Source organism: Eptatretus burgeri, unplaced genomic scaffold, assembly GCF_056783735.1.
Source record: "Eptatretus burgeri isolate ZD-2024b unplaced genomic scaffold, Ebu_testis_v1 Ebu_testis_scaffold_554, whole genome shotgun sequence".
Lineage (NCBI taxonomy): Eukaryota > Metazoa > Chordata > Myxini > Myxiniformes > Myxinidae > Eptatretus > Eptatretus burgeri.
Window position 1 is genome coordinate 13,579 of NW_028222503.1, and position 21,585 is coordinate 35,163.

The 21,585-nt window shown below is 36.6% G+C and overlaps 9 non-coding genes across 9 annotated transcripts; all 9 read left to right on the top strand.

Moving 5' to 3' along the window:
• TRNAM-CAU (transfer RNA methionine (anticodon CAU)) lies at nucleotides 1-73 on the top strand. Its single transcript has one exon. It is a non-coding gene; the product is annotated as a tRNA-Met (tRNA).
• A 3,046-nt stretch (nucleotides 74-3,119) lies between these two features.
• On the top strand, nucleotides 3,120-3,192 carry TRNAM-CAU (transfer RNA methionine (anticodon CAU)). Its single transcript has one exon. It is a non-coding gene; the product is annotated as a tRNA-Met (tRNA).
• A 1,400-nt stretch (nucleotides 3,193-4,592) lies between these two features.
• Nucleotides 4,593-4,665, top strand: TRNAM-CAU (transfer RNA methionine (anticodon CAU)). Its single transcript has one exon. It is a non-coding gene; the product is annotated as a tRNA-Met (tRNA).
• Nucleotides 4,666-6,062: 1,397 nt separating this feature from the next.
• On the top strand, nucleotides 6,063-6,135 carry TRNAM-CAU (transfer RNA methionine (anticodon CAU)). Its single transcript has one exon. It is a non-coding gene; the product is annotated as a tRNA-Met (tRNA).
• Nucleotides 6,136-11,008: 4,873 nt separating this feature from the next.
• Nucleotides 11,009-11,081, top strand: TRNAM-CAU (transfer RNA methionine (anticodon CAU)). The gene has a single exon. It is a non-coding gene; the product is annotated as a tRNA-Met (tRNA).
• A 4,523-nt stretch (nucleotides 11,082-15,604) lies between these two features.
• TRNAM-CAU (transfer RNA methionine (anticodon CAU)) lies at nucleotides 15,605-15,677 on the top strand. Its single transcript has one exon. It is a non-coding gene; the product is annotated as a tRNA-Met (tRNA).
• Nucleotides 15,678-17,075: 1,398 nt separating this feature from the next.
• On the top strand, nucleotides 17,076-17,148 carry TRNAM-CAU (transfer RNA methionine (anticodon CAU)). The gene has a single exon. It is a non-coding gene; the product is annotated as a tRNA-Met (tRNA).
• Nucleotides 17,149-18,549: 1,401 nt separating this feature from the next.
• TRNAM-CAU (transfer RNA methionine (anticodon CAU)) lies at nucleotides 18,550-18,622 on the top strand. The gene has a single exon. It is a non-coding gene; the product is annotated as a tRNA-Met (tRNA).
• Nucleotides 18,623-20,018: 1,396 nt separating this feature from the next.
• Nucleotides 20,019-20,091, top strand: TRNAM-CAU (transfer RNA methionine (anticodon CAU)). Its single transcript has one exon. It is a non-coding gene; the product is annotated as a tRNA-Met (tRNA).
• Nucleotides 20,092-21,585: the final 1,494 nt, after the last annotated feature.

Genomic DNA, 21,585 nt, shown 5'->3' on the forward strand with positions numbered 1-21,585 from the left:
GCCTCGTTAGCGCAGTCGGCAGCGTGTCAGTCTCATAATCTGAAGGTCGTGAGTTCGATCCTCACACGAGGCATGAGTTTTTTGCCTCATGAATGACAAAGTCAAGAAGAACTGGAAAGGCGATGAGGATGCCCGTCTTCAACAAGTCAGTTGTTGACCTTGGGCCGATGTTGACGTTTTGGTCCATGTTGACCTCAAAAATATTAGGAGATTTAATTGAGAAACATGCTGTGTAAATACTCTTTAAATATCAAGTTAATCGTATTCAAAATGAGGATTCTTGAAATTCGGCCCATTTTGACCTTTTGGCGTATGTTGACCTTTTGCCCTATGTTCACCTTAAAAATAAAAGGTCATTGATGTAAATGAAATAAGATGTAAATCCTCTTGAAATTTTAAATCTATTGGATGAAAATTGGGAATTTTATAGATTCGGCCTTTGTTGACCTTTTGTCCGATGTTTACATTTTATCCAAAGATGACCTCAAAACTAATCATTGGTTGAATTCAGTGAACGCGTCTGCAAATGTTCTTCTAATTTGAAGTAAATTCGATGAAAATTCACAATTTTAGAAAGTTGGCCAGTGTTGACCCTTTGGCCTATGTTGACCTCAAAACGAAACATTGGTTGAATTCAGTAACTTGTCTGCAAATGCTCTTCAAATTTCACTTCAATTATTGGAAAATTGAGGATTTCGAAATTTGGCCTATTTTGACCTTTTGGCCTCTGCTGACCTCAAGCATAATTCCTTGTTGAATTCTTTGACCTCATCAGCAAATCCTATTCAAATTTGAAATCAATCGGGTGAAAATTGAGGGTTTTAGAAATTAAAAAGTTTTTGAATTTTTGGAATGTGATGTCCTTTTGTGATTTCGACCTCAAAAATATTTTTCGTTCTGTTGGTCCACCAACTCACCGGTTGGGGAAGTTTTGTGAATATCGGTTTAAAATTGTGATCTGCAGTTGATTAACGCTGAGTGGACATTCAAACAAACGGAAGCGATCAACGTGGATATCAAAAAAGTAGTTTTTTTTTACCAAGTGACGAATTAAAAAACTAACTGACGAGCCACAAACACACTTGACAAAAATTTGTTTTTTTCCCAAGTGAGAACAAAGTCGACCGACTAATATCGTTGGAAAATCTTCGATTTTGCAAGTTTAATCAAACAAGTGGACAGACAGGGGAAAAACAAAACCCACTTCTGTTTCGGGTGGAACAATTCAGTGGATGAACAATTCGGTGATTTTGCAATGTCGACACTTGGTTCTTTACCGATGTATTCAGGAGCCTTTTTCATTCTTGTTAGTTTTGAAGATGTTCGAGAAGAAAAGTTTTGGCTTTCAACGGCTTTTGGCTTCATTCGAAAGTCGCTTTTCAAATCATCATTTTGAACACATTTGTTTGCAGCGGCCATTTCTTTCTGTCCCATTCCTACATATAGAGTAATCCCGAAAAGATTCTCAGACAGCCTCGTTAGCGCAGTCGGTGGCATGTCAGTCTCATAATCTGAATGTCGTGAGTTCAATCCTCACACGATGCATTAGTTTTTTTTTACCTCATCAATGACAAAGTCAAGAAGAACGAGAAAGGCCATGAGGATGCCTTCTTTCCCAAGTTAGTTGTTGACCTTGGGCCGATGTTGACGTTTTGGTCCATGTTGACCTCAAAAATATTAGGAGGTTGAATTCAGTGACATGATGTGTAAATGCTCTTGAAATATCAAGTAAATCGTATTCAAAATGAGGATTTTTGAAATTCGGCCCATTTTGACCTTTTGGCATATGTTGACCTTTTGCCCTTTGTTCAAATTAAAAATACAAGGTCGTTGAAGAAAATGAAATAAGATGTAAATCCTCTTGAAATTTCGAGTCATTGGGTTGAAAATTGGGAATTTTATAAATGCGGCCTTTGTGCACCTTTTGTCCGGTGTTTACCGTTTATCCAAAGATGACCAGAAATCTAATCATTGGTTGAATTCAGTGACTCATCTGCAAATGCTCTGTAAATATCAAGTCAATCGTTTTCAAAATGAGGATTTTTGAAATTCAGCCCATTTTGACCTTTTGGCGTAGGTTGACCTTTTGGCCTATGTTCACCTTAAAAATAAAAGTTCGTTGAAGTAAATGAAATAAGATGTAAATCCTCTTGAAATTTTAAGTCAATTGGATGAAAATTGGGAATTTTATAGATGCGGCCTCTGTTGACCTTTTGTCCGATGTTTACATTTTATCCAAAGATGACCTCAAAACTAATCATTGGTTGAATTCAGTGAACGCGTCTGCAAATGTTCTTCTAATTTGAAGTAAATTCGATGAAAATTGAGAATTTTAGAAATTCGGCCTATTTTGACCTTTTGGCCTCTGCTGACCTCAAGCATCATTCCTGCTTGAATTCATTGACCTGATCGGCAAATCCTATTCAAATTTGAAATCAATCGGGTGAAAATTGAGGGTTTTTGAAGTTAAAAAGTTGTTGAATTTTTGGACTGAGATGTCCTTTTGTGATTTCGACCTCAAAAATAAGTTGCATTCTGTTTGTCCACCAACTCACCGGTTGGTGAAGTTTTGTGAAGATCGGTTTAAAATTGTGATCTTCAGTCGATTAATGGTGAGCGGACATTCAAACAAACGAAAGCGATCAACGTGGATGTCAAAATATATATATATATATATTTTTTAACCAAGTGACAAATTAAAAAACGAACTGACGAGCCCAAAAACATACTTGGGAAAAATTTGTGTTTTTACCAAGTGAGAACAAAGATGACCGATAAATATCGTTGGATAATTTTCGATTTTGCAAGGAAAATCAAAGAAATGGACAGACAGGGGAAAAACAAAACCCACTTCTGTTTCGGGGGGAACAATTCAGTGGATGAACAATTCGGTGATTTTGCAATCTCGACACTTGGTTCTTCAGCGATGTATTCAGGAGCCTTTTTCATTCTTGAAAGTTTCGAAAATGTTCGAGAATAAAAGTTTTGGCTTTCAAAGGCGTTTGGCTTCATTCGAAAGTTGCTTTTCAATTCATCATTTTGAACACATTTGTTTTCAGCGGCCATTTCTTTCTGTCCCATTCCTACATACAGAGTAATCCTGAAGACATGCTCAGACAGCCTCGTTAGCGCAGTCGGCAGCGTGTCAGTCTCATACTCTGAAGGTCGTGAGTTCGATCCTCACACGAGGCATGAGTTTTTTTTACCTCATGAATGACAAAGTCAAGAAGAACTGGAAAGGCAATGAGGATGCCCGTATTCAACAAGTCAGTTGTTGACCTTGGGCCGATGTTGACGTTTTGGTCCATGTTGACCTCAAAAATATTAGGAGATTCAATTGAGAAACATGCTGTGTTAATACTCTTTAAATATCAAGTTAATCGTATTCAAAATGAGGATTTTTGAAATTCGGCCCATTTTGACCTTTTGGCGTATGTTGACCTTTTGCCCTATGTTCACCTGAAAAATAAAAGGTCATTGAAGTAAATGAAATAAGATGTAAATCCTCTTAAAATTTCAAGTCAATTGGATGAAAATTGGGAATTTTATAGATGCGGCCTTTGTTGACCTTTTGTCCGATGTTTACCTTTTCTCCAAAGATGACATCAAAACTAATCATTGGTTGAATTCAGTGAACGCGTCTCCAAATGTTCTTCTAATTTGAAGTAAATTCGATGAAAATTCACAATTTTAGAAAGTTGGCCGGTGTTGACCCTTTGGCCTATGTTGCCTCAAAAGGAAACATTGGTTGAATTCAGTAACTCGTCTGCAAATGCTCTTCAAATTTCACTTCAATTGTTGGAAAATTGAGGATTTCGAAATTTGGCCTATTTTGACCTTTTGGCCTCTGCTGACCTCAAGCATAATTCCTTGGTGAATTCTTTGACCTGATCGGCAAATCCTATTCAAATTGAAATCAATCGGTTGAAAATTGAGGGTTTTAGAAATTAAAAAGTTTTTGAAATTTTGGACTGTGATGTCCTTTTGTTATTTCGACCTCAAAAATATTTTGCGTTCTGTTTGTCCACCAACTCACCGGTTGGTGAAGTTTTGTGATTATCGGTTTAAAATTGTGATCTGCAGTCGATTAATGGTGAGCGGACATTCAAACAAACGAAAGCGATCAACGTGGATGTCAAAATATATATCTTTTTTTAACCAAGTGACAAATTAAAAAACGAACTGACGAGCCCAAAAACATACTTGGGAAAATTTTTTTTTTTACCAAGGGAGAACAAAGTTGACCGATTAATATCGTTGGATAATCTTCGATTTTGCAAGGAAAATCAAAGAAATGGACAGACAGGGGAAAAACAAAACCCACTTCTGTTTCGGGGGGAACAATTCAGTGGATGAACAATTCGGTGATTTTGCAATCTCGACACTTGGTTCTTCAGCGATGTATTCAGGAGCCTTTTTCATTCTTGAAAGTTTCGAAAATGTTCGAGAATAAAAGTTTTGGCTTTCAAAGGCATTTGGCTTCATTCGAAAGTTGCTTTTCAATTCATCATTTTGAACACATTTGTTTTCAGCGGCCATTTCTTTCTGTCCCATTCCTACATACAGAGTAATCCTGAAGACATGCTCAGACAGCCTCGTTAGCGCAGTCGGCAGCGTGTCAGTCTCATAATCTGAAGGTCGTGAGTTCGAACCTCACACGAGGCATGAGTTTTTTTTACCTCATGAATGACAAAGTCAAGAAGAACTGGAAAGGCAATGAGGATGCCCGTATTCAACAAGTCAGTTGTTGACCTTGGGCCGATGTTGACGTTTTGGTCCATGTTGACCTCAAAAATATTAGGAGATTCAATTGAGAAACATGCTGTGTTAATACTCTTTAAATATCAAGTTAATCGTATTCAAAATGAGGATTCTTGAAATTCGGCCCATTTTGACCTTTTGGCGTATGTTGACCTTTTGCCCTATGTTCACCTTAAAAATAAAAGGTCATTGAAGTAAATGAAATAAGATGTAAATCCTCTTAAAATTTCAAGTCAATTGGATGAAAATTGGGAATTTTATAGATGCGGCCTTTGTTGACCTTTTGTCCGATGTTTACCTTTTATCCAAAGATGACATCAAAACTAATCATTGGTTGAATTCAGTGAACGCGTCTCCAAATGTTCTTCTAATTTGAAGTAAATTCGATGAAAATTCACAATTTTAGAAAGTTGGCCGGTGTTGACCCTTTGGCCTATGTTGCCTCAAAAGGAAACATTGGTTGAATTCAGTAACTCGTCTGCAAATGCTCTTCAAATTTCACTTCAATTGTTGGAAAATTGAGGATTTTGAAATTTGGCCTATTTTGACCTTTTGGCCTCTGCTGACCTCAAGCATAATTCCTTGGTGAATTCTTTGACCTGATCGGCAAATCCTATTCAAATTGAAATCAATCGGGTGAAAGTTGAGGGTTTTAGAAATTAAAAAGTTTTTGAAATTTTGGACTGTGATGTCCTTTTGTTATTTCGACCTCAAAAATATTTTGCGTTCTGTTGGTCCACCAACTCACCGGTTGGGGAAGTTTTGTGAAGATCGGTTTAAAATTGTGATCTGCAGTCGATTAACGCTGAGTGGACATTCAAACAAACGGAAGCGATCAACGTGGATATCAAAAAAGTATTTTTTTTTACCAAGTGACAAATTAAAAAACTAACTGACGAGCCACAAACACACTTGACAAAAATTTGTTTTTTTCCCAAGTGAGAACAAAGTCGACCGACTAATATCGTTGGAAAATCTTCGATTTTGCAAGTTTAATCAAACAAGTGGACAGACAGGGGAAAAACAAAACCCACTTCTGTTTCGGGTGGAACAATTCAGTGGATGAACAATTCGGTGATTTTGCAATGTCGACACTTGGTTCTTTACCGATGTATTCAGGAGCCTTTTTCATTCTTGTTAGTTTTGAAGATGTTCGAGAATAAAAGTTTTGGCTTTCAACGGCTTTTGGCTTCATTCGAAAGTCGCTTTTCAATCATCATTTTGAACACATTTGTTTGCAGCGGCCATTTCTTTCTGTCCCATTCCTACATATAGAGTAATCCCGAAAAGATTCTCAGACAGCCTCGTTAGCGCAGTCGGCAGCGTGTCAGTCTCATAATCTGAAGGTCGTGAGTTCAATCCTCACACGAGGCATTAGTTTTTTTTTACCTCATCAATGACAAAGTCAAGAAGAACGAGAAAGGCGATGAGGATGCCTTCTTTCCCAAGTTAGTTGTTGACCTTGGGCCGATGTTGACGTTTTGGTCCATGTTGACCTCAAAAATATTAGGAGGTTGAATTCAGTGACATGATGTGTAAATGCTCTTGAAATATCAAGTAAATCGTATTCAAAATGAGGATTTTTGAAATTCGGCCCATTTTGACCTTTTGGCATATGTTGACCTTTTTCCCTCTGTTCACCTTAAAAATACAAGGTCGTTGAAGAAAATGAAATAAGATGTAAATCCTCTTGAAATTTCGAGTCAACGGGTTGAAAATTGGGAATTTTATAAATGCGGCCTTTGTGGACCTTTTGTCCGGTGTTTACCGTTTATCCAAAGATGACCACAAAACTCATCATTGGTTGAATTCAGTGACTCATCTGCAAATGCTCTGTAAATATCAAGTTTATCGTTTTAAAAATGAGGATTTTTGAAATTCAGCCCATTTTGACCTTTTGGCGTATGTTGACCTTTTTGCCTATGTTCACCTTAAAAATAAAAGTTCGTTGAAGTATATGAAATAAGATGTAAATTCTCTTGAAATTTAAAGTTAATTGAATGAAAATTGGAAATTTTATAAATGTGGCCTTATTTGACCTATTGTCTGATGTTTACCTTTTATCCAAAGATGACCTCAAAACTAATCATTGGTTGAATTCATTGAACGCGTCTGCAAATGTTCTTCAAATTTGAAGTCAATTCGATGAAAATTGAGAATTTTAGAAATTCGGCCTATTTTGACCTTTTGGCCTCTGCTGACCTCAAGCATCATTCCTGGTTGAATTCATTGACCTGATCGGCAAATCCTATTCAAATTTGAAATCAATCGGGTGAAAATTGAGGGTTTTTGAAATTAAAAAGTTGTTGAATTTTTGGACTGTGATGTCCTTTTGTGATTTCGACCTCAAAAATAAGTTGCATTCTGTTTGTCCACCAACTCACCGGTTGGTGAAGTTTTGTGAAGATCGGTTTAAAATTGTGATCTGCAGTCGATTAATGGTGAGCCGACATTCAAACAAACGAAAGCGATCAACGTGGATGTCAAAATATATATATATATATATATATATATATATATATATATTTTTAACCAAGTGACAAATTAAAAAACGAACTGACGAGCCCAAAAACATACTTGGGAAAATTTGTTTTTTACCAAGTGAGAACAAAGTCGACCGACGAATATCGTTGGAAAATCTTCGATTTTGCAAGTTTAATCAAACAAATGGACAGACAGGGGAAAAACAAAACCCACTTCTGTTTCGGGTGGAACAATTCAGTGGATGAACAATTCGGTGATTTTGCAATGTCGACACTTGGTTCTTTACCGATGTATTCAGGAGCCTTTTTCATTCTTGTTAGTTTTGAAGATGTTCGAGAAGAAAAGTTTTGGCTTTCAACGGCTTTTGGCTTCATTCGAAAGTCGCTTTTCAAATCATCATTTTGAACACATTTGTTTGCAGCGGCCATTTCTTTCTGTCCCATTCCTACATATAGAGAAATCCCGAAAAAATTCTCAGACAGCCTCGTTAGCGCAGTCGGCATCGTGTCAGTCTCATAATCTGAAGGTCGTGAGTTCAATCCTCACACGAGGCATTAGTTTTTTTTTTTACCTCATCAATGACAAAGTCAAGAAGAACGAGAAAGGCGATGAGGATGCCTTCTTTCCCAAGTTAGTTGTTGACCTTGGGCCGATGTTGACGTTTTGGTCCATGTTGACCTCAAAAATATTAGAGGTTGAATTCAGTGACATGATGTGTAAATGCTCTTGAAATATCAAGTAAATCGTATTCAAAATGAGGATTTTTGAAATTCGGCCCATTTTGACCTTTTGGCATATGTTGACCTTTTGCCCTTTGTTCACATTAAAAATACAAGGTCGTTGAAGAAAATGAAATGAGATGTAAATCCTCTTGAAATTTCGAGTCAATGGGTTGAAAATTGGGAATTTTATAAATGCGGCCTTTGTGGACCTTTTGTCCGGTGTTTACCGTTTATCCAAAGATGACCACAAAACTAATCATTGGTTGAATTCAGTGACTCATCTGCAAATGGTCTGTAAATATCAAGTTAATCATTTTCAAAATGAGGATTTTTGAAATTCAGCCCATTTTGACCTTTTGGCGTATGTTGACCTTTTGGCCTATGTTCACCTTAAAAATAAAAGTTCGTTGAAGTAAATGAAATAAGATGTAAATTCTCTTGAAATTTTAAGTTAATTGAATGAAAATTGGAAATTTTATAAATGTGGCCTTATTTGACCTATTGTCTGATGTTTACCTTTTATCCAAAGATGACCTCAAAACTAATCATTGGTTGAATTCATTGAACGCGTCTGCAAATGTTCTTCAAATTTGAAGTCAATTCGATGATAATTGAGAATTTTAGAAATTCGGCCTATTTTGACCTTTTGGCCTCTGCTGACCTCAAGCATCATTCCTGGTTGAATTCATTGACCTGATCGGCAAATCCTATTCAAATTTGAAATCAATCGGGTGAAAATTGAGGGTTTTTGAAATTAAAAAGTTGTTGAATTTTTGGACTGTGATGTCCTTTTGTGATTTCGACCTCAAAAATAAGTTGCATTCTGTTTGTCCACCAACTCACCGGTTGGTGAAGTTTTGTGAAGATCGGTTTAAAATTGTGATCTGCAGTCGATTAATGGTGAGCCGACATTCAAACAAACGAAAGCGATCAACGTGGATGTCAAAATATATATTTTTTTTCACCAAGTGACAAATTAAAAAACGAACTGACGAGCCCAAAAACATACTTGGGAAAATTTGTTTTTTACCAAGTGAGAACAAAGTCGACCGACGAATATCGTTGGAAAATCTTCGATTTTGCAAGTTTAATCAAACAAATGGACAGACAGGGGAAAAACAAAACCCACTTCTGTTTCGGGTGGAACAATTCAGTGGATGAACAATTCGGTGATTTTGCAATGTCGACACTTGGTTCTTTACCGATGTATTCAGGAGCCTTTTTCATTCTTGTTAGTTTTGAAGATGTTCGAGAAGAAAAGTTTTGGCTTTCAACGGCTTTTGGCTTCATTCGAAAGTCGCTTTTCAAATCATCATTTTGAACACATTTGTTTGCAGCGGCAATTTCTTTCTGTCCCATTCCTACATACAGAGTAATCCCGAAAAGATGCTCAGACAGCCTCGTGAGCGCAGTCGTCAGTGTGTCAGTCTCATAATCTGAAGGTCATGAGTTCTATCCTCACATGGGGCATTCGTTTGTTTTTTTTTAACCTCATCAATGACAAAGTCAAGAAGAACGAGAAAGGCGATGAGGATGCCCTTCTTTCCCAAGTTAGTTGTTGACCTTGGGCTGATGTTGACGTTTTGGTCCATGTTGACCTCAAAAATATTAGGAGGTTGAATTCAGTGACATGATGTGTAAATGCTCTTGAAATATCAAGTAAATCGTATTCAAAATGAGGATTTTTGAAATTCGGCCCATTTTGACCTTTGGGCATATGTTGACCTTTTGCCCTTTGTTCACCTTAAAAATACAAGGTCGTTGAAGAAAATGAAATAAGATGTAAATCCTCTTGAAATTTCGAGTCAATGGGTTGAAAATTGGGAATTTTATAAATGCGGCCTTTGTGGACCTTTTGTCCTGTGTTTACCGTTTATCCAAAGATGACCACAAAACTAATCATTGGTTGAATTCAGTGACTCATCTGCAAATGCTCTGTAAATATCAAGTTAATCATTTTCAAAATGAGGATTTTTGAAATTCAGCCCATTTTGACCTTTTGGCGTATGTTGACCTTTTGGCCTATGTTCACCTTAAAAATAAAAGTTCGTTGAAGTAAATGAAATAAGATGGAAATCCTCTTGAAATTTAAAGTTAATTGGATGAAAATTGGAAATGTTATAAATGTGGCCTTTGTTCACCTTTTGTCCGATGTTTACCTTTTATCCAAAGATGACCTCAAAACTAATCATTGGTTGAATTCATTGAACGCGTCTGCAAATGTTCTTCTAATTTGAAGTCAATTCGATGAAAATTGAGAATTTTAGAAATTCGGCCTATTTTGACCTTTTGGCCTCTGCTGACCTCAAGCATCATTCATGGTTGAATTCATTGACCTGATCGGCAAATCCTATTCAAATTTGAAATCAATCGGGTGAAAATTGAGGGTTTTTGAATTTAAAAAGTTGTTGAATTTTTCGACTGTGATGTCCTTTTGTGATTTCGACCTCAAAAATAAGTTGCATTCTATTTGTCCACCAACTCATTGGTTGGTGAAGGTTTGTGAAGATCGGTTTAAAACTGTGATCTGCAGTCGATTAATGGTGAGCCGACATTCAAACAAACGAAAGCGATCAACGTGGATGTCAAAATATATATATTTTTTAACCAAGTGACAAATTAAAAAACGAACTGCCGAGCCCAAAAACATACTTGGGAAAAATTTGCTTTTTACTCAGTGAGAACAACGTTGACCGATTAATATCGTTGGATAATCTTCGATTTTGCAAGGAAATTCAAAGAAATGGACAGAGAGGGGAAAAACAAAACCCACTTCTGTTTCGGGTGGAACAATTCAGTGGATAAACAATTTGGTGATTTTGCAATCTCGACACTTGGTTCTTCAGCGATGTATTCAGGAGCCTTTTTCATTCTTGAAAGTTTTGAAAATGTTCGAGAATAAAAGTTTTGGCTTTCAAAGGCGTTTGGCTTCATTCGAAAGTTGCTTTTCAATTCATCATTTTGAACACATTTGTTTGCAGCGGCCATTTCTTTCTGTCCCATTCCTACATATAGAGTAATCCTGACAACATACTCAGACAGCCTTGTTAGCGCAGTCGGCAGCGTGTCAGTCTCATAATCTGAAGGTCGTGAGTTCGATCCTCACACGAGGCATGATTTTTTTTTTCCTCATGAATGACAAAGTCAAGAATAACTGGAAAGGCGATGAGGATGCCCTTCTTCAACAAGTCAGTTGTTGACCTTGGGCCGATGTTGACGTTTTGGTCCATGTTGACCTCAAAAATATTGGGAGATTCAATTGAGAAACATGCTGTGTAAATACTCTTTAAATATCAAGTTAATCGTATTCAAAATGAGGATTCTTGAAATTCGGCCCATTTTGACCTTTTGGCGTATGTTGACCTTTTGCCCAATGTTCACCTTAAAAATAAAAGGTCATTGAAGTAAATGAAATAAGATGTAAATCCTCTTGAAATTATAAGTCAATTGGATGAAAATTGGGAATTTTATAGATTCGGCCTTTGTTGACCTTTTGTCCGATGTTTACATTTTATCCAAAGATGACCTCAAAACTAATCATTGGTTGAATTCAGTGAACGCGTCTGCAAATGTTCTTCTAATTTGAAGTAAATTCGATGAAAATTCACAATTTTAGAAAGTTGGCCGGTGTTGACCCTTTGGCCTATGTTGACCTCAAAACGAAACATTGGTTGAATTCAGTAACTCGTCTGTAAATGCTCTTCAAATTTCACTTCAATTGTTGGAAAATTGAGGATTTCGAAATTTGGCCTATTTTGACCTTTTGGCCTCTGCTGACCTCAAGCATAAGTCCTTGATGAATTCTTTGACCTCATCAGCAAATCCTATTCAAATTTGAAATCAATCGGGTGAAAATTGAGGGTTTTAGAAATTAAAAAGTTGTTGAATTTTTGGAATGTGATGTCCTGTTGTGATTTCGACCTCAAAAATAAGTTGCATTCTGTTTGTCCACCAACTCACCGGTTGGTGAAGTTTTGTGAAGATCGGTTTAAAATTGTGATTTGCAGTCGATTAATGGTGAGCCGACATTCAAACAAACGAAAGCGATCAACGTGGATGTCAAAATATATATATTTTTTTTTAACCAAGTGACAAATTAAAAAACGAACTGACGAGCCCAAAAACATACTTGGGAAAAATTTGTTTTTTACCAAGTGAGAACAAAGTCGACCGACTAATATCGTTGGAAAATCTTGGATTTTGCAAGTTTAATCAAACAAATGGACAGACAGGGGAAAAACAAAACCCACTTCTGTTTCGGGTGGAACAATTCAGTGGATGAACAATTCGGTGATTTTGCAATGTCGACACTTGGTTCTTTACCGATGTATTCAGGAGCCTTTTTCATTCTTGTTAGTTTTGAAGATGTTCGAGAATAAAAGTTTTGGCTTTCAACGGCTTTTGGCTTCATTCGAAAGTCGCTTTTCAAATCATCATTTTGAACACATTTGTTTGCAGCGGCCATTTCTTTCTGTCCCATTCCTACATATAGAGTAATCCCGAAAAGATTCTCAGACAGCCTCCTTAGCGCAGTCGGCAGCGTGTCAGTCTCATAATCTGAAGGTTGTGTGTTCAATCCTCACACGAGGCATTAGTTTTTTTTTTTTACCTCATCAATGACAAAGTCAAGAAGAACGAGAAAGGCGATGAGGATGCCTTCTTTCCCAAGTTAGTTGTTGACCTTGGGCCGATGTTGACGTTTTGGTCCATGTTGACCTCAAAAATATTAGGAAATTCATTTGAGAAACATGCTGTGTTAATACTCTTTAAATATCAAGTTAATCGAATTCAAAATGAGGATTCTTGAAATTCGGCCCATTTTGACCTTTTGGCGTATGTTGACCTTTTGCCCTAAGTTCACCTTAAAAATAAAAGGTCATTGAAGTAAATGAAATAAGATGTAAATCCTCTTGAAATTTCAAGTCAATTGGATGAAAATTGGGAATTTTATAGATGCGGCCTTTGTTGACCTTTTGTCCGATGTTTACCTTTTATCCAAAGATGACCTCAAAACTAATAATTGGTTGAATTCAGTGAACACGTCTGCAAATGTTCTTCTAATTTGAAGTAAATTCGATGAAAATTCACAATTTTAGAAAGTTGGCCGGTATTGACCTTTTGGCCTATGCTGACCTCAAAACGAAACATTGGTTGAATTCAGTAACTCGTCTGCAAATGCTCTTCAAATTTCACTTCAATTGTTGGAAAATTGAGGATTTCGAAATTTGGCCTATTTTGACCTTTTGGCCTCTGCTGACCTCAAGCATAATTAATTCGTTGTTGAATTCTTTGACCTGATCGGCAAATCCTATTCAAATTGAAATCAATCGGTTGAAAATTGAGGGTTTTAGAAATTAAAAAGTTGTTGAATTTTTGGAATGTGATGTCCTTTTGTGATTTCGACCTCAAAAATATTTTGCGTTCTGTTGGTCCACCAACTCACCGGTTGGGGAAGTTTTGTGAATATCAGTTTAAAATTGTGATCTGCAGTCGATTAACGCCGAGTGGACATTCAAACAAACGGAAGCGATCAACGTGGATATCAAAAAAGTATTTTTTTTACCAAGTGACAAATTAAAAAACTAAGTGACGAACCACAAACACACTTGACAAAAATTTGTGTTTTTCTCAAGTGAGAACAAAGTTGACCGACGAATATTGTTGGAAAATCTTCGATTTTGCAAGTTTAATCAAACAAATGGACAGACAGGGGAAAAACAAAACCCACTTCTGTTTCGGGTGGAACAATTCAGTGGATGAACAATTCGGTGATTTTGCAATGTCGACACTTGGTTCTTTACCGATGTATTCAGGAGCCTTTTTCATTCTTGTTAGTTTTGAAGATGTTCGAGAATAAAAGTTTTGGCTTTCAACGGCTTTTGGCTTCATTCGAAAGTCGCTTTTCAAATCATCATTTTGAACACATTTGTTTGCAGCGGCCATTGCTTTCTGTCCCATTCCTACATATAGAGTAATCCCGAAAAGATTCTCAGACAGCCTCGTTGGCGTAGTCGGCAGCGTGTCAGTCTCATAATCTGAAGGTCGTGAGTTCAATCCTCACACGAGGCATGAGTTTTTTTTTTTACCTCATCTTTGACAAAGTCAAGAAGAACGAGAAAGGCGACGAGGATGCCCTTCTTTCCCAAGTTTGTTGTTGACATTGGGCCGATGTTGACGTTTTGATCCATGTTGACCTCAAAAATATTAGGAGGTTGAATTCAGTGACATGATGTGTAAATGCTTTTGAAATATCAAGTAAATCGGATTCAAAATGAGGATTTTTGAAATTCGGACCATTTTGACCTTTTGGCATATGTTGACCTTTTGCCCTCTGTTCACCTAAAAATACAAGGTCGTTGAAGAAAATGAAATAAGATGTAAATCCTCTTGAAATTTCGAGTCAATGGGTTGAAAATTGGGAATTTTATAAATGCGGCCTTTGTGGACCTTTTGTCCTGTGTTTACCGTTTATCCAAAGATGACCACAAAACTAATCATTGGTTGAATTCAGTGACTCATCTGCAAATGCTCTGTAAATATCAAGTTAATCATTTTCAAAATGAGGATTTTTGAAATTCAGCCCATTTTGACCTTTTGGCGTATGTTGACCTTCTGGCCTATGTTCACCTTAAAAATAAAGGTTCGTTGAAGTATATGAAATAAGATGTAAATTCTCTTGAAATGTAAAGTTAATTGAATGAAAATTGGAAATTTTATAAATGTGGCCTTTTTTGACCTATTGTCTGATGTTTACCTTTTATCCAAAGATGACCTCAAAACTAATCATTGGTTGAATTCAATGAACGCGTCTGCAAATGTTCTTCAAATTTGAAGTCAATTCGATGAAAATTGAGAATTTTAGAAATTCGGCCTATTTTGACCTTTTGGCCGCTGCTGACCTCAAGCATCATTCCTGGTTGAATTCATTGACCTGATCGGCAAATCCTATTCAAATTTGAAATCAATCTGGTGAAAATTGAGGGTTTTTGAAATTAAAAAGTTGTTGAATTTTTGGACTGTGATGTCCTTTTGTGATTTCGACCTCAAAAATAAGTTGCATTCTGTTTGTCCACCAACTCACCGGTTGGTGAAGTTTTGTGAAGATCGGTTTAAAATTGTGATCTGCATTCGATTAATGGTGAGCCGACATTCAAACAAACGAAAGCGATCAACGTGGATGTCAAAATATATATATTTTTTAAACCAAGTGACAAATTAAAAAACGAACTGACGAGCCCAAAAACATACTTGGGAAAAATTTGTTTTTTACCAAGTGAAAACAAAGTTGACCGATTAATATCGTTGGATAATCTTCGATTTTGCAAGGAAAATCAAAGAAATGGACAGACCGGGGAAAAACAAAACCCACTTCTGTTTCGGGTGGAACAATTCAGTGGATGAACAATTCGGTGATTTTGCAATCTCGACACTTGGTTCTTCAGCGATGTATTCAGGAGCCTTTTTCATTCTTGAAAGTTTTGAAAATGTTCGAGAATAAATGTTTTGGCTTTCAAAGGCGTTTGGCTTCATTCGAAAGTTGCTTTTCAATTCATCATTTTGAACACATTTGTTTTCAGCGACCATTTCTTTCTGTCCCATTCCTACATATAGAGTAATCCTGACAACATACTCATACAGCCTCGTTAGCGCAGTCGGCAGCGTGTCAGTCTCATAATCTGAAGGTCGTGAGTTCGATCCTCACACGAGGCATGAGTTTTTTTGCCTCATGAATGACAAAGTCAAGAAGAACTGGAAAGGCGATGAGGATGCCCGTCTTCAACAAGTCAGTTGTTGACCTTGGGCCGATGTTGACGTTTTGGTCCATGTTGACCTCAAAAATATTAGGAGATTTAATTGAGAAACATGCTGTGTAAATACTCTTTAAATATCAAGTTAATCGTATTCAAAATGAGGATTCTTGAAATTCGGCCCATTTTGACCTTTTGGCGTATGTTGACCTTTTGCCCTATGTTCACCTTAAAAATAAAAGGTCGTTGAAGTAAATGAAATAAGATGTAAATCCTCTTGAAATTTTAAATCTATTGGATGAAAATTGGGAATTTTATAGATTCGGCCTTTGTTGACCTTTTGTCCGATGTTTACATTTTATCCAAAGATGACCTCAAAACTAATCATTGGTTGAATTCAGTGAACGCGTCTGCAAATGTTCTTCTAATTTGAAGTAAATTCGATGAAAATTCACAATTTTAGAAAGTTGGCCAGTGTTGACCCTTTGGCCTATGTTGACCTCAAAACGAAACATTGGTTGAATTCAGTAACTTGTCTGCAAATGCTCTTCAAATTTCACTTCAATTATTGGAAAATTGAGGATTTCGAAATTTGGCCTATTTTGACCTTTTGGCCTCTGCTGACCTCAAGCATAATTCCTTGTTGAATTCTTTGACCTCATCAGCAAATCCTATTCAAATTTGAAATCAATCGGGTGAAAATTGAGGGTTTTAGAAATTAAAAAGTTTTTGAATTTTTGGAATGTGATGTCCTTTTGTGATTTCGACCTCAAAAATATTTTTCGTTCTGTTGGTCCACCAACTCACCGGTTGGGGAAGTTTTGTGAATATCGGTTTAAAATTGTGATCTGCAGTTGATTAACGCTGAGTGGACATTCAAACAAACGGAAGCGATCAACGTGGATATCAAAAAAGTATTTTTTTTACCAAGTGACAAATTAAAAAACTAACTGACGAGCCACAAACACACTTGACAAAAATTTGTTTTTTTCCCAAGTGAGAACAAAGTCGACCGACTAATATCGTTGGAAAATCTTCGATTTTGCAAGTTTAATCAAACAAGTGGACAGACAGGGGAAAAACAAAACCCACTTCTGTTTCGGGTGGAACAATTCAGTGGATGAACAATTCGGTGATTTTGCAATGTCGACACTTGGTTCTTTACCGATGTATTCAGGAGCCTTTTTCATTCTTGTTAGTTTTGAAGATGTTCGAGAATAAAAGTTTTGGCTTTCAACGGCTTTTGGCTTCATTCGAAAGTCGCTTTTCAAATCATCATTTTGAACACATTTGTTTTCAGCGGCCATTTCTTTCTGTCCCATTCCTACATACAGAGTAATCCTGAAGACATGCTCAGACAGCCTCGTTAGCGCAGTCGGCAGCGTGTCAGTCTCATACTCTGAAGGTCGTGAGTTCGATCCTCACACGAGGCATGAGTTTTTTTTACCTCATGAATGACAAAGTCAAGAAGAACTGGAAAGGCAATGAGGATGCCCGTATTCAACAAGTCAGTTGTTGACCTTGGGCCGATGTTGACGTTTTGGTCCATGTTGACCTCAAAAATATTAGGAGATTCAATTGAGAAACATGCTGTGTTAATACTCTTTAAATATCAAGTTAATCGTATTCAAAATGAGGATTTTTGAAATTCGGCCCATTTTGACCTTTTGGCGTATGTTGACCTTTTGCCCTATGTTCACCTGAAAAATAAAAGGTCATTGAAGTAAATGAAATAAGATGTAAATCCTCTTAAAATTTCAAGTCAATTGGATGAAAATTGGGAATTTTATAGATGCGGCCTTTGTTGACCTTTTGTCCGATGTTTACCTTTTCTCCAAAGATGACATCAAAACTAATCATTGGTTGAATTCAGTGAACGCGTCTCCAAATGTTCTTCTAATTTGAAGTAAATTCGATGAAAATTCACAATTTTAGAAAGTTGGCCGGTGTTGACCCTTTGGCCTATGTTGCCTCAAAAGGAAACATTGGTTGAATTCAGTAACTCGTCTGCAAATGCTCTTCAAATTTCACTTCAATTGTTGGAAAATTGAGGATTTCGAAATTTGGCCTATTTTGACCTTTTGGCCTCTGCTGACCTCAAGCATAATTCCTTGGTGAATTCTTTGACCTGATCGGCAAATCCTATTCAAATTGAAATCAATCGGTTGAAAATTGAGGGTTTTAGAAATTAAAAAGTTTTTGAAATTTTGGACTGTGATGTCCTTTTGTTATTTCGACCTCAAAAATATTTTGCGTTCTGTTTGTCCACCAACTCACCGGTTGGTGAAGTTTTGTGATTATCGGTTTAAAATTGTGATCTGCAGTCGATTAATGGTGAGCGGACATTCAAACAAACGAAAGCGATCAACGTGGATGTCAAAATATATATCTTTTTTTTAACCAAGTGACAAATTAAAAAACGAACTGACGAGCCCAAAAACATACTTGGGAAAATTTTTTTTTTTACCAAGGGAGAACAAAGTTGACCGATTAATATCGTTGGATAATCTTCGATTTTGCAAGGAAAATCAAAGAAATGGACAGACAGGGGAAAAACAAAACCCACTTCTGTTTCGGGGGGAACAATTCAGTGGATGAACAATTCGGTGATTTTGCAATCTCGACACTTGGTTCTTCAGCGATGTATTCAGGAGCCTTTTTCATTCTTGAAAGTTTCGAAAATGTTCGAGAATAAAAGTTTTGGCTTTCAAAGGCATTTGGCTTCATTCGAAAGTTGCTTTTCAATTCATCATTTTGAACACATTTGTTTTCAGCGGCCATTTCTTTCTGTCCCATTCCTACATACAGAGTAATCCTGAAGACATGCTCAGACAGCCTCGTTAGCGCAGTCGGCAGCGTGTCAGTCTCATAATCTGAAGGTCGTGAGTTCGAACCTCACACGAGGCATGATTTTTTTTTACCTCATGAATGACAAAGTCAAGAAGAACTGGAAAGGCAATGAGGATGCCCGTATTCAACAAGTCAGTTGTTGACCTTGGGCCGATGTTGACGTTTTGGTCCATGTTGACCTCAAAAATATTAGGAGATTCAATTGAGAAACATGCTGTGTTAATACTCTTTAAATATCAAGTTAATCGTATTCAAAATGAGGATTTTTGAAATTCGGCCCATTTTGACCTTTTGGCGTATGTTGACCTTTTGCCCTATGTTCACCTGAAAAATAAAAGGTCATTGAAGTAAATGAAATAAGATGTAAATCCTCTTAAAATTTCAAGTCAATTGGATGAAAATTGGGAATTTTATAGATGCGGCCTTTGTTGACCTTTTGTCCGATGTTTACCTTTTCTCCAAAGATGACATCAAAACTAATCATTGGTTGAATTCAGTGAACGCGTCTCCAAATGTTCTTCTAATTTGAAGTAAATTCGATGAAAATTCACAATTTTAGAAAGTTGGCCGGTGTTGACCCTTTGGCCTATGTTGCCTCAAAAGGAAACATTGGTTGAATTCAGTAACTCGTCTGCAAATGCTCTTCAAATTTCACTTCAATTGTTGGAAAATTGAGGATTTCGAAATTTGGCCTATTTTGACCTTTTGGCCTCTGCTGACCTCAAGCATAATTCCTTGGTGAATTCTTTGACCTGATCGGCAAATCCTATTCAAATTGAAATCAATCGGGTGAAAGTTGAGGGTTTTAGAAATTAAAAAGTTTTTGAAATTTTGGACTGTGATGTCCTTTTGTTATTTCGACCTCAAAAATATTTTGCGTTCTGTTGGTCCACCAACTCACCGGTTGGGGAAGTTTTGTGAAGATCGGTTTAAAATTGTGATCTGCAGTCGATTAACGCTGAGTGGACATTCAAACAAACGGAAGCGATCAACGTGGATATCAAAAAGTATTTTTTTTACCAAGTGACAAATTAAAAAACTAACTGACGAGCCACAAACACACTTGACAAAAATTTGTTTTTTTCCCAAGTGAGAACAAAGTCGACCGACTAATATCGTTGGAAAATCTTCGATTTTGCAAGTTTAATCAAACAAGTGGACAGACAGGGGAAAAACAAAACCCACTTCTGTTTCGGGTGGAACAATTCAGTGGATGAACAATTCGGTGATTTTGCAATGTCGACACTTGGTTCTTTACCGATGTATTCAGGAGCCTTTTTCATTCTTGTTAGTTTTGAAGATGTTCGAGAATAAAAGTTTTGGCTTTCAACGGCTTTTGGCTTCATTCGAAAGTCGCTTTTCAAATCATCATTTTGAACACATTTGTTTGCAGCGGCCATTTCTTTCTGTCCCATTCCTACATATAGAGTAATCCCGAAAAGATTCTCAGACAGCCTCGTTAGCGCAGTCGGCAGCGTGTCAGTCTCATAATCTGAAGGTCGTGAGTTCAATCCTCACACGAGGCGTTAGTTTTTTTTTTTACCTCATCAATGACAAAGTCAAGAAGAACGAGAAAGGCGATGAGGATGCCTTCTTTCCCAAGTTAGTTGTTGACCTTGGGCCGATGTTGACGTTTTGGTCCATGTTGACCTCAAAAATATTAGGAGGTTGAATTCAGTGACATGATGTGTAAATGCTCTTGAAATATCAAGTAAATCGTATTCAAAATGAGGATTTTTGAAATTCGGCCCATTTTGACCTTTTGGCATATGTTGACCTTTTTCCCTCTGTTCACCTTAAAAATACAAGGTCGTTGAAGAAAATGAAATAAGATGTAAATCCTCTTGAAATTTCGAGTCAACGGGTTGAAAATTGGGAATTTTATAAATGCGGCCTTTGTGGACCTTTTGTCCGGTGTTTACCGTTTATCCAAAGATGACCACAAAACTCATCATTGGTTGAATTCAGTGACTCATCTGCAAATGCTCTGTAAATATCAAGTTTATCGTTTTAAAAATGAGGATTTTTGAAATTCAGCCCATTTTGACCTTTTGGCGTATGTTGACCTTTTTGCCTATGTTCTCCTTAAAAATAAAAGTTCGTTGAAGTATATGAAATAAGATGTAAATTCTCTTGAAATTTAAAGTTAATTGAATGAAAATTGGAAATTTTATAAATGTGGCCTTATTTGACCTATTGTCTGATGTTTACCTTTTATCCAAAGATGACCTCAAAACTAATCATTGGTTGAATTCATTGAACAGCGTCTGCAAATGTTCTTCAAATTTGAAGTCAATTCGATGAAAATTGAGAATTTTAGAAATTCGGCCTATTTTGACCTTTTGGCCTCTGCTGACCTCAAGCATCATTCCTGGTTGAATTCATTGACCTGATCGGCAAATCCTATTCAAATTTGAAATCAATCGGGTGAAAATTGAGGGTTTTTGAAATTAAAAAGTTGTTGAATTTTTGGACTGTGATGTCCTTTTGTGATTTCGACCTCAAAAATAAGTTGCATTCTGTTTGTCCACCAACTCACCGGTTGGTGAAGTTTTGTGAAGATCGGTTTAAAATTGTGATCTGCAGTCGATTAATGGTGAGCCGACATTCAAACAAACGAAAGCGATCAACGTGGATGTCAAAATATATATATATATATATATATATATATATATATATATATATATATATATATATATATATATATATATATTTTTAACCAAGTGACAAATTAAAAAACGAACTGACGAGCCCAAAAACATACTTGGGAAAATTTGTTTTTTACCAAGTGAGAACAAAGTCGACCGACGAATATCGTTGGAAAATCTTCGATTTTGCAAGTTTAATCAAACAAATGGACAGACAGGGGAAAAACAAAACCCACTTCTGTTTCGGGTGGAACAATTCAGTGGATGAACAATTCGGTGATTTTGCAATGTCGACACTTGGTTCTTTACCGATGTATTCAGGAGCCTTTTTCATTCGTGTTAGTTTTGAAGATGTTCGAGAAGAAAAGTTTT